Source organism: Acipenser ruthenus, chromosome 6 (assembly GCF_902713425.1).
Source record: "Acipenser ruthenus chromosome 6, fAciRut3.2 maternal haplotype, whole genome shotgun sequence".
Taxonomy (NCBI): domain Eukaryota; kingdom Metazoa; phylum Chordata; class Actinopteri; order Acipenseriformes; family Acipenseridae; genus Acipenser; species Acipenser ruthenus.
In genome coordinates, this window is record NC_081194.1 from 65,399,447 (window position 1) to 65,412,437 (window position 12,991).

The following is a 12,991-nucleotide window of genomic DNA, read 5'->3' on the forward strand; positions in this document are numbered from 1 at the left end:
GTCTTAATCAAGTCAAATCAAATATACTTTCCTGACAGGGTTGTAAATACACAATTAGAGCCATCAGTATAGTGAAAAAGTATCAAACCGTGACCTACCGTACATCCACAGTATGTACATGGTAAAATGTACTGGAAGTGTGACGTGGATACTGTAGGAAGACAGGTTCTTCCCTGCTGTACGTTCTTGATTCTGCGTCATTCCATTAAAATGGTATGTTTACACCGATACAATACGTAATGGGAAGCCCAATATTTTTGTGGTGATCAGTCTATCCTGAAACACAAAAGTAGAGCAGTTCTCTAGATCATTTAACATACAGTACGTTTAAAATACAATGCTTTCTTAGTAACCTACTTCTCATGACAGCACTGGTAGTTAATCTCTACAGTAGTGGATATAGTACAAAGGCTAACCTCTTAGGATTACTGTACATCAGTACTTGTATACTGACAGTTACCCTGAACATCAAATTAATACTGATGAGAACATTTGTAAGTGTAAGAGCTCTATGTTATCTTGTCTTTGCTGAAACAAACAAGACACCTTTAAAATTGGAATTTGTTTTAACAGGAAGTAAGGGAAACAAGTGGTTCCTAGTTATTAAGGTACTGCACCCAAACAATACTCCCAAGTGTTATTACTTTAGCTGCAACACATCTCTGCCCCAGAAGGTATAAGGGACACAATGTTTGGGGACAACAGTGTGCTAGTGGAACAACATCTGATAATGCTGGATGTTTCAGCATAGCCTGAAAAATGTTCTTACTGGATATGCTATGAGCTATCTCCAATGAACTTGCTTACATACCTTTCCACATGTTTCATGCGATTCTGTTGTCAGCTTGATTTGTGGATCACATACAGACACTAATATTTTGAACCTGCTGCAGGTATTATGATAAAAAAAAAAATTCAAAAAAGGTAGATTTTATTTTTTTAGATTAACCTAAACATCAGCTGCTATTGACAACTGCTGAGAATTAAGGCTTACCCCTACTACTGTACACTAATAGGCTGTCATTGTAAAGTGAAAGGTAAAATGATAAATGTCAACATATGTGGGGCCGTTATGAAATTGATTAACTTAAAGCTCCTGTCTCTTCAGTCACACGACTGAACTGAAGAACAGTCTTGAAACTCTGCTGCTGTTGCCAGCAGGCACATCATTTTTTTGCTCCTCAAAAGTGATTTGACTAAATGTTGAATAAAAAAAAAAAAAGTAAAAGCAGGAAATGATCAGCTAATTGTATGCCACTTGCTCCGATCCATTACCTTGCAATAACATGGCAAAACTGCACAAAAAGAGAGACTGCTCCACCATCGAACGAACCATCTGCTTTATCTATCACTACACGATCAAAATGAGGAAGTTCAGCCTCTACACAACAAGAATGAGCCAGATGAGAACTGTAAATGACACAGGAAGAAGCCTACAATGGATGGAAAGCTACCACCAACACTTAAAGCACCTGCAAAATAACCATGCTGGCACGAGACTAGTTATCTTAACTGTGTTCTTAATTCCACCCCTCCCCCTGATCCATATATTCAGAAACAGACACAGACAACAGCATACAGGAATTCAATATTCAATTCTATGATTGGTTCACGTGTTAGTTTCATGAAAAAAAAAACCACACTACATTTTAAGTAACAGAAAGGATATATGGGTCTATTCACCCACACACATTTTATTTATAGCACATACTGATGTATTTAATGTAAATATATTTACATGTGTTTAGACGCAGATCATTGCAGGAATGTATGCGAATCACTGACATTTCAGTCGTGCATTCAAAGTTTCCATAGCAGCTGGGAATTTAGTTTTTTAGCCATTTAGTGCCTTTACTGAAACACAGTCAAGAGTTCTTACATTTTAACACAAGTTACACTTCAGGTTTTTTAAATACACAAACCTGAAAACGCAGACCAGATGGTACAACAGGGCAGCAGTGTGGAGTACTGGTTAGGGCTCTGGACTCTAAACCGGAGGGTTGTGGGTTCAATTCTAGGTGGGGACACTGCTGCTGTACCCTTGAGCAAGGTACTTCACCTAGATTGCTCCAGTAAAAACCCAACTGTATAAATAACTGTATGTAAAAAATAATGTGATACCTTGTAACAATTGTAAGTTGCCCTGGATAAGGGTGTCTGCTAAGAAATAAAATAATAATAATAATAACTTTAAGATGGTTTTATGAGAATGATCTGTCCCCCTACAATAACATTTCCGTTTAGAAAGTGCTTTTCTTTTCACGTCTGATATCCCCAAGCAAGCATACAGCATTTCAATTTGACTTGACTAGCTAGTCCATTTGTGCTTGGCTTCAAAAAGAAAAGAAAAATAAAGAGAAAAAGACATCAATACCTTGCTTTGCACTTGATTTCGGCAAAGTTGGTTGATGCAGTGTGCAATTAAAACCCCCCTCCCTATTAAGATGACCTCATAGAAAAGCTGCCATTGGATAGAACTGTGGATGTGTGGCTCCTTCACTCCTGACTGTAATTAATATATTGTACACAGAGACGGTTACAGAGTTATCTTTTCAAATCCCCAGGATATGACAATGCAGAAGCATTGAACAGCGAACAAAACCTAGAGGCTCCGAGCAGGCATGTTGTTTTGCAGACTTCTCTTCAGCACCCCCTCCCCCCAACAGCTTCTAAAACAAGATAAGAAGTTTGACTCATGCAAAAATCCAGGCTTTTGTCTGGTGTTTATAGAACTCAGCGGAATCATGCAGCCTATGCCATGCTGAAGGCTCTGCTGCCAGTGCTCATTATCAGACCTCTCTCCCCCACAGCTGAGGTCCGATTTCATTGCATCGTTATCGGTCAGATGGCGGTTAGATCCTTCAGTCCCGCTGGTAAACGGAGCTGTGAGGGCTGTCCACTGAACACAAAACACAGAACAGGGGGAGAGGAAAGGGGAGGGGAGGGAAGGGCAAGCGGGATGTGATCAAATAATATACAAATGTATTCTTTCAAGGAACAGCCAGGGCGCAAGATATTATTAAAAAGCCTACTGAAATGAGCCAAGATAAAGTATCAATCCGTGTCCATGACCTTCTTGCTTATTTCTGAGTTAAAGATCACTGAAGGTGCTGTGGAGGGGTTGGGGGGGGGGGGGGGGTTGTTTGCCCACATGCACCCCTTTTCTACAAACCACTTCACTGTCCTGTGTCACTGCTCTGCTCCGCTTCTTCACTATGAAATTTGGCTGGTAAACAATAAAAAAAAGCTTTTGTGTTCAAGTGGTCCTACAGTGGAACTGTTTATTTGACACAGTGACATGACCAATTAAAACCTCTGCCTTAAGCAACTCTCTCACGCTTGACTGAAGCCCGAACAATAACAAAGAAATAAATACTCTTACACTTTTTTATATATATAAATCCACGGTAGAGGGCCAATTCTGTTTTGAAGCTAAGATTAACATTCATAATTGTACAGAATTCTGGGGTTTTAGTGTTTGAATGATGACAGGCTCACAAAGAAATCTATTGTTGTACTTTAAGATTAATTAAATGTGAACTCTGAAAATGGAGGTGCATAATAAATATGACTTGTTTACAGCACAGGTAAACAACTTTCCAGCAATGTGTTTTAGCGATAGATGTAAGGATACGCGCAAAGTGATTTGCGGGTGCAAAACCCCATAATGCTGCCCTAAATCCTGTTTAGCCGCCATAAAGTCTGTTTTTACTGGCCGCTAAAAATGCAGCGTATGTGAAGAATGATGTTCACCTAGCGTTCTGTGCTCGCTATCAAATTTGCACTTTGCCATCATTAATCCAATTATATTGAAACACATTCAAATGAAGAGCATGGAACTAGGTGGCAGGGTTAGAAACTAACAAAATTGTGGTACTAGTCCAAAGGCACCTTAGTAAACGCTCCTACAGATCAACCACCTGTTTGCACCTCATTACTGAGCGACTACTGTACTGTGTGCTGAGAAACAGACACTGACAGCACCAGACGGAATGACAGAGGAAAAATTCTCAGCTGCGTCACCTTGCCGACCACGAAGTTCTACCTGAAATTGACACTAATAACACAAATAAAATGTTTATTTCATTGTTCACTGCATGTGTTGCGATTTACAAAAATGCTGGCTGGTTTGTGGAGTTGGGGGTTACAGCCTGAGTGATTAAATAACTATGCATTGCTAACTACAATAATTAATTTACTTGCACACACACACGGTCTTCACTAAAAGTCCCGATTTAAAGACAGTACGTTTCACTGTAGCCCTCAAGATGAAATTGTTATCTATGTGGCTGCATTTTTTTTTTTTAATTACCAGTCGGAGAAAACCGCTTCAGCAAGTACAGTAAAATCTGCCAGAACTGACAGACGCTGAATTTACTAGGTTGGATACTAATGAGAGCATAAAAAATACAAAAGAAAAAACGAGGGAAACACAGGACTTTTCAAGAAAGCTGGGGGACTTTGTATAAATGGATTTGAATATGTGAAGGATCACCTTCCGGTTTGTCAGAGCCACCAGTGATTGTTTTACTTTTTAAACGCTGCAATAATAGTTGTGATTGTGATAGCACGGTGTGCCCTTTTGTAAACAAGGCCCTTTATCTCTGAATGCGAGTGTGGCATAATGCAGATTTAATGGGACTAGGTACGAAAATAAAATATCTTTCTGGAAACGCTGTTTTCCCAACAATTATTACTATTAATATCTATTTCTTAGCAGACGCCCTTATCCAGGGCGACTTACAATTGTTACAAGATATCACATTATTTTTACATACAACTACATCATTTTTTACATACAATTACCCATTTATACAGTTGGGTTTTTACTGGAGCAATCTAGGTAAAGTACCTTGCTCAAGGGTACAGCAACAGTGTCCCCCACCTGGGATTCAACCAACAACCCTCTGGTCAAGAGTCCAGAGCCCTAACCACTACTCCACACTGCAATTTAAATACTAGTACATAAGATAAATGCAGTTTTGCTATTAAAATGGTACTATAGTACTGTATTGGTATAAGAAAATTGTATTTTAAAGTCATTTCAGCTTCCAATCACTTAAAATATGCTGACGACAATGTAAACAACACCAAGCTACTACAGACAGTGAGTCCCAAACTTTAAACTTGTTACTGTTGTTTATAGGCAAGAACTCAACTTTATTATGAATATATTGTTTTATCATGTTTTAAGCAACATTACGATAATGTTCATTATGGCAATTGTTTATTTATTAGTTTTAAATTTTCGTAAAATGTGGCCTAATATCTCGTTAGTACAATTGTCCCCCTTTGCTAATCACATCTTCAGTCTTTTTTTTCTTTTGGGGGGGGGGGGGATCGCAACCTGGTATAAATCTCTACATATTTTTTTTTAATTACTTTACACTTGCTTCAAAGATGCAACATGTTTCAGGAAAATCAAATGGCCAATAAAAACTTTACATCCTGCACAGAGGGAGAACACAAACATAAAACGTCATTAAGTGGGGTTGGCATTGCAGGGGAGATGAAGGGAGGTTTCAGTTCTGAGTGACTGTTTTGTAAGCATTACAAATGCTTATTCACCACTGCTACGCCCCGTTAGAAAATGGACTTTTCCTGCATTTTTTTAACGCAAGACTGTGAACATGAGAGTATATGTGTATATTTGTTTTAAGTACTTGCCCAGAGGACTACTGAGACACTGACATCAACTAGTCCTCATCAGATTTAATTTGCCTCAGGCGAGCAGGCGAACGTGAGTTTCTAACCATGTGGTGAGATCTGGAATACTAAGCGGTGCAAACATTATAATGAGATGTAAGGATTTTGCCTTGCACTTAGGAAATTGCTGACCCTCCAAAAACCTTGCACCTCTTACACAAGGTGTAAACCACTGTAGAAGCGAATAACTAAGAGCTGTATAAAAGCACACACCTGCAGAGACCTGTCATTGGCTTCAGGATGGCTGCTGTGGTACACTTCCTGATGCGACCCCAGGGTCAATCTAGGTACCACTATCCCTGCACATGTGAAAATGCTGTGTTCTCTGCACTACTTTTCTCTGGTTCCTTTCAGACCACAGTTGGAATGTCTGGAGCGATCGCCCAATCCACCTTTTCCAGAGTGCTAGGCAAATTTCTGGATGTCATGCTAAAAAGGGCAGGCCAATACATATCATTTCCTAAGGATACTAGCATAACTGATGCTGGCTGAGGCTTTTCCAAACAACTGGTTCATGCTGAGTGATAGATGGATTGATCTAGCAAGTAGAACAAAATTATAAGAAGGGAGATGAAAAAAACTCAAATTAGGAGGAAAGATCTGTCTAAATATAATTGGTGAAGTAGCTGTTGCTAATAAAGTTGCCACCACTTACGCCGTTCAGGGTTATTTCGGGAAGCCATTTATATCGGACAAATAGCGTTTGCCGTTTTGCCATTCTCATTAATTTCAATAACAAAGGCATCGTCTATACCGTGTTAAGCACGCTGTATATTTCCGACAAACTCAGCTGTTTGGATCTCGTTATGTGCCATTCACATAGATTTCAATAACAAACACACTGCTTATATTGTAGTGATCACTCTTACTAATCCACAAATCAGCTGTTTTCACCTCATTACCTTGCAATTCACATAGATTTCAATAAAAAATAAAAAAAACTCAGTGTAGGATTACAATTGCAAGACTTCAAGAAAACAATGTCAAGGTTTTTTCTCCTGACCTGAGTCCAATAGAACACCTGTGGGACCAAATCGCCAGTTCCATCCACAGGAGACAACTGCGACCAGCCAACCTTCACCAGCTGGCTGAAGCTGCACAGGAAGAGTGGCGGAACATCCTACAGCAGTCTATCCAGAGGATGATCAGGTCTATGCGTCAACGCTGCCAGGATTGTGTTAATGCTCAGGGAGGTCATACCCAATACTAACTTTGTAATGTTTTCATTTTGACAGTGTGTCACGTTTCATACTGAAAACTTACGATTCTTTGATCTGTATTTTTGTTCACATTTTCTTGAGTGCTGCGTTTCTTTTGTTCATCAGTATATATATATATATATATATATATATATATATATATATATATATATATATATATATATAAAGAACATAAGAAAGGTTACATAATGAGAGGAGGCCATTCTGGGACCAATAAGCTACTAACAACAAAATGAGCAAGATGGGCCTCATTTCGTTGTTAGTAGCTTATTGATCCCAGAATGTCATCAAGCAGCTTCTTGAAGGATCCCAGGGGTGTCAGGGTCAACAACATTACTGGGGACTCCCACAATTCTCTATGTAAAAAAGCGCCACCTATTTTCTGTTTTGAATGCCCCTTTATCTAATCTCCATTTGTGACCCCTGGTCCTTGTTTCAGTAATGTTATTGAAGCTGACACCCTGGGATCCTTAAAGAAGCTGCTTGATGAGATTCTGGGATCAATAAGCTACTAACAACCAAACAAGCAAGATGGGCCGAATGGCCTCCTCTCATTTCTAAACTTTCTTATGTTCGTAAGTTCCTATGTTATAGCCATTGAGGTAATGCCAACATGAAATAATAATAATTAAAATAAGAAGTGAAAGTGTTGAAGAAAATCTCCTGGAAAGAAAGCCTGCAAATCAAAGCACAGTGCACACATTGCTGAGTAGACCTGGCACTGGCTGTGAGTCGCATAGTCTCCATTCAGCATGTTCATTGTGTGAGCATCCAGGCTGTAAACAGAGGGAGCCTCAGTCAGCACTCTGCCGGGAGACAGCTTTAGGCTGAATGGCTCAGCACACTAACCAAGGCCTGGAGAGCGATGGGCTTGGACTAGAATAACAATGTCAACAAAGTCAGGGCCACAGTACTGAAAGACGTTCCATATAATAACACAATAAAAAGGGAAAGTTACACATAATATCTACATTATTAAAAATGCAATTAGTCACTTGTTAAATATCATACTGTGTTCGTTCTGCACGATTCTCTGTTGTTATTTTAGCTATGATCCTTATTTATCATGCTAACTAGCTGTTCCAGCAAAAATGTCCTTTAAAAGCACTGGGTCTACTTTGAAAACTGAATTTCTTAAGTAAAAATACTAAAGTAATGACCACTAGGATCGTGCAACTATAATTTCAGTCCATTCTACAACTGATTTTGGAAAGTGAATTTTCACTAACTAGTTGTAAAAGATGCCGTGCAGAGGGTGTAGAAATTTGTTTTAAATCCCTAGTTGTCATTTATAAAGCCCCACTTTGTAAATTCAGCTTTAAGGAGTATTTTTTAAAGAGTATGGTAGCGCCCAGAAGGACATGAGTTAGTATGTCTAGTAAACAATGATCTGTGCAGAATAGATACAGTAGTTACTTTTAAAAGGCACGGACAACAGTCAATCCTAACTGCTGTTAACTGACAAATTTAATCTAAATACAGAAAATTGTGTTCAGTAGACTGAAATATCAGATCATCACAGACATCTGGTACAAAGATATCACAGCCAGCATATGAACACATTCCATATCCACCGTGGTCCAATGAGCACAAAAAGTCACAGAATTTAAAATGAAGGACTGACAAGACTAACAAATTGGTAAATACACCAAAAGACAGGGTCTGGTGACCGCTAACATAGTTTGGTTTTAAAGTGACATTCTCCCTGCATTTTGTTTAATGAAGACATTGCTGTGACCTACAGAAACAGACAGCCTGGGAATTCAAACTGTCAGAGTCAGCCTTTTTAAGTGGACAGGTCTGCTGGGTGTACAGTACTTCAAATCCCACGAGGAACCACAGGTTTTCAATTTGAAGCCAACCATTTCAGATACAAAAACACCCATTGTTACAGCATAGCTGCTTTATAAAAGACAGTAGTTGAAAGTAAAAAAGTTAGAAACGAAAAGCAGAAAACTCACAGAATGTGATGTAATTAACATAATTTGTATGCACTTGTGATGGGGTGCTAGCTCGCCCCTATAATTTGTGTTTGTTATTGTTATTTTTACTGTTTTCATTATGATTATTCTTGTTTTGGTTTGGATCAGCAGGGAGGGGGTTAAATTCCTCCCTGTAAAATACATGTTAGAATGTGGCTGGAGCCTTAAGTGCTTAATTGGTAATTATTAGTTAATTGGGATCCAGCCACAGAGTATAAAAGGCAGGTGAAAGCCTTTGTGGAGGAGGGTGGTTTGGAGTGTTTTGTTTTGAAGAGAGACACAGAGTAAGTGGTGTCTGTAGAATGATTTAGTTTGTTCCAGTGTTTTGTTTGAAACCTTTTGTTTGGCCCTCGTGCCTGTTTATTTGTGTTTTTGTCAATTAAAATATTTTTGATTTCACTGCATTTTCTGTCCCTGAGTCTTCCCTCTGCTGCTACCATGTCACAGGTGGTGTTAGAAGTGGGATAGCGCCCCCTGGAGACTCAGAGCGGAAGTGCAGTTTTTTTTTTGTTTTTGGGAAAAAAAAATTAAATAAAAAAAAAATGGGCAAGAAGAGCAGGCAGCGGCAGCAGAAGCTGAAACAGCAGCACAAGCTGCAACAGCTGGAGGACCCAGCCAGCTTGTTCCCGTGGTGCTCTTGGTGCGGTAAGGAGGACCATCGCTGGCGAGCATGCCCAGAGGAGCCACCGACTGATTGGTGTGGTCGCTGCGAGGAGGACGGGCACAACTGGGCTGGATGTCCCTATGCGCCGGCCCAGGCATCAGCAGCAATACCGGTAGCTCCAGTGCCACCGGGTTCACCCTCGTCCCAGGAAATCTGGGAGTGGCTGATGGACGCAGAGGGGGACCTCTGCAGCGACCTCCCACTTGCTATCAACGCGTTGTGGTATCGAGATGGGGAGCAATGGGAGACCTGGGAGAGACAGCACCACCCAGCATCCCTCCATGAGACTACAGCCATGGTGCTCCGTTACCTCGCTCAAGACATGGCAGAGATACCAGCATTCCAGGTACTGGAGAGGGTGGAGCTGCCATCCTGCGAGCCAGAGAGGGTGGAGCTGACATCTATAGAGCCAGAAGGGGAGGATCCAACGCTGCAGTCTCCAGAGCAGGAAAAGGAGGAGCTGCCATCTCCACCAGCTCCAGCCCTACCCCCGCTGTCGGAGGAGCCGGCAGCGCCACCAGCCCCAGCCCTACCCCCGCTGTCGGAGGAGCCGGCAGCGTCACCAGCCCCAGCCCTACCCCCGCTGTCGGAGGAGCCGGCAGCGCCACCAGCCCCAGCCCTACCTCCATTGTCGGTGGAGCCGGCAGCGCCACCAGAGGGAGACGAGCTGCTGTTCCCGCTTCCGCCACCAGAGCTGGAGTGGACTCTACCTCCTACTGCCAACAGGGAAGAGGAACTCTGGCTGCTGCCACCCTGGCCGGAGTTTCCTGCACTGTTGGCACCGCCCAAGGATGCCTGCCTCGCACCGCCCAAGGATGCCACGGCCGCTCCACTCAGGGATACCACGTCTGGATCGCCTGGGGTTGCCTGCTGCTCTGCTTTTGTTTCTCCTAGGGTTGCTGCCTGTCCTGCTTCGCCTGGGGTTGCCTGCTGCTCTGCATTGCCTTGGGAGCCACTGGTTGCAGAGTACAAGGGAGAAGTGGAGCTCCAGCTGCCGCCTTCATGGCCAGGGGCTCCCCTCCCGAGTTCACCTGCCGAGGGTCCGCTGCCGCCGTCGCCTCCCGAGGGTCCGCTGCCGCCGTCGCCTCCCGAGGGTCCTGCTTCTCCTGAGGTCGCTGCCAGTCCTGAATGGCAGCAGGAAGTACTGTGGCCGGAGCCTCACAAAGGGGAGCAGCTGGCCACGAAGAAGGGGGGGGGGGTGAGGATACCATCTCCACCACAGCCCCGACCACCACCCCAGTGCCACGCTGGGCCTGACTCCCAGGTCGCAGCACCACCAGGCAAAGGAGGTCGCCTGGTCTCCTGCTCCGCTCCCTCGCTGCACTGTCGCCTGGGCTCGCACCTCTGCCTGGGGCTACAGCCGACCGGTCGCCTGCCTGCGCTCCCGACGCCCCATCCAAAGCACCTGGGTCCCCTTTCGCCAGGTCTCGGTCCCGCCAAGAGGGCGCCGGGCTATGGACTGACCCTCCCTCAGCAATGGGAGAAGGAGGACCTCCCACCATGGCCGCCCCCATGGGCCACTTGCTTTCCTTCGTCTGGGACTTTGGGACAAAGGGGGGAGGTGGCCGTTGGGGCCAAGTGTGCTGCGCACAAGGGGGGGGAATGTGATGGGGTGCCAGCTCGTCCCTATAATTTGTGTTTGCTATTGTTATTTTTACTGTTTTCATTATGATTACACCGTGTAACCATTTTTTTTTTTTTTTGGTTCCTGGGTAGTAAGTGTTATTTCCTAATTGCTTATGCCTCAAAAGTATAGAAAATGGCTATTATTCCCCACAAACTTTGCTTTTGTGAGCAGGACAGTGATATTTTGAAATTTACCTATTTTCCAGAACATTCCAGATAGATTCAGTGCTGAGTAAACTTGGAGTAACTTCTAGAACTTTCTAAAACTTTCCAGTAATATAAATAGTAGTATAAATACAGGGGCCTTAAGCCCACCAGTTCAGTTTAGTTCCAGCTGCCTAAGTGGATACATATCTGCATTTTTCTGAGATGGCATCAAGAGGCTGCAATGGTGGCATTCTTGATGGGTCTTCAAGGCGGTTTTACCAAGTTTCCCTGCTATCTTTGCCTTTGGGACACCAAGGCGCACTACCACAGGCAGGACTGGCCACTGCGGACCGATTTCTCTATGGGGAGGAACAACATCAAGTGGGAGCCACTGGTGGACCCCCGGAAGGTGCTGATGCCACCACTGCACATCAAATTGGGCCTTATGAAACAATTTGTCAGAGCTCTAGATAAGGAGTCGGCAGCCTTCAAGTACCTTCAAGACTTCTTCCCTAAGCTGTCTGAGGCAAAGGTCAAAGCCGGTGTCTTCGTTGGACCACAGATAAAGAAGATCCTGGAGTGCAATGAATTCCCCAAGAAGCTCACTAGTAAGGAGAAAGCGGCTTGGAACAGCTTTGTCGCAGTGGTTCGGGGCTTCCTGGGCAATCACAAGGCCGAAAACTATGTGGCGCTGGTTGAGACTCTGGTGAAGAACTACGGCACAATGGGCTGTAGGATGTCCCTCAAAGTCCATATCCTTGATGCTCATCTTGATAAATTCAAGGAGAACATGGGAGCGTACTCGGAGGAGCAAGGCAAGCGCTTCCACCAGGATATACTGGACTTTGAACGGCGCTACCAAGGACAGTATAACGAGAACATGATGGGAGACTACATTTGGGGGCTGATTCGTGAAAGTGATTTACAGTATAATCGTAAATCTCGAAAAACTACTCACTTCTAAATCTTTTGTAGTCATTTTTCTATTACTTTAGTATAAATACATGTTAATTTGGATTCATATGTTGTTTTTTTCTGACTTTATGTGAACGAAAAGACACAAATTCGCCCGTTTTCTTATTGGAAATAGGTAAATTTCAAAATATCACTGTTTGGTCACAAAAGAAAAGTTTGTGGCGAATAATAGCCATTTTCTATACTTTTGAGGCATAAGCAATTAGGAAATAACACTTACTACCCAGGAACAAAAATTGTGTTACATAGTGTTATTCTTGTTTTGGTTTGGATCAGCAGGGAGGGGGTTAAATTCCTCCCTGCGAAAATACATGTGAGAATGTGGCTGGAGCCTTAAGTGCTTAATTGGTAATTATTAGTTAATTGGGATCCAGCCACAGAGGCAGGTGAAACCCTTTGTGGAGGAGGGTGGTTTGGAGTGTTTTGTTTTGAAGAGAGACACAGAGTAAGTGGTGTCTGTAGAATGATTTAGTTTGTTCCAGTGTTTTGTTTGAAACCTTTTGTTTAGTGTTTATACCTTTTTGTTTGGCCCTCGTGCCTGTTTATTTGTGTATTTGTCAATTAAAATATTTTTGATTTCACTGCATTTTCTGTCCCTGAGTCTTCCCTCTCCGGCTATCCTGCCACAGCACTGTATTCCTAAACAAAATAAGAGATTAGCAGCGAGTAAG

General features: G+C 42.7%; 1 protein-coding gene across 3 annotated transcripts in view; it reads right to left on the bottom strand.

Annotated features, from left to right (window-relative positions):
- LOC117411304 (sestrin-1-like) overlaps positions 1-12,991 on the bottom strand; it is a 66,377-nt gene that overhangs the window by 10,799 nt on the left and 42,587 nt on the right. The window contains exon 1 of one of the 3 annotated variants that reach the window (XM_034018603.3): positions 99-226. The exons of the other annotated variants lie outside the window; for them this stretch is intronic. The gene's annotated coding sequence lies outside the window, so the exon portion shown is untranslated. Of the gene's footprint in view, positions 1-98; positions 227-12,991 lie in introns of those variants that run through there. 3 annotated transcript variants of the gene reach the window in all.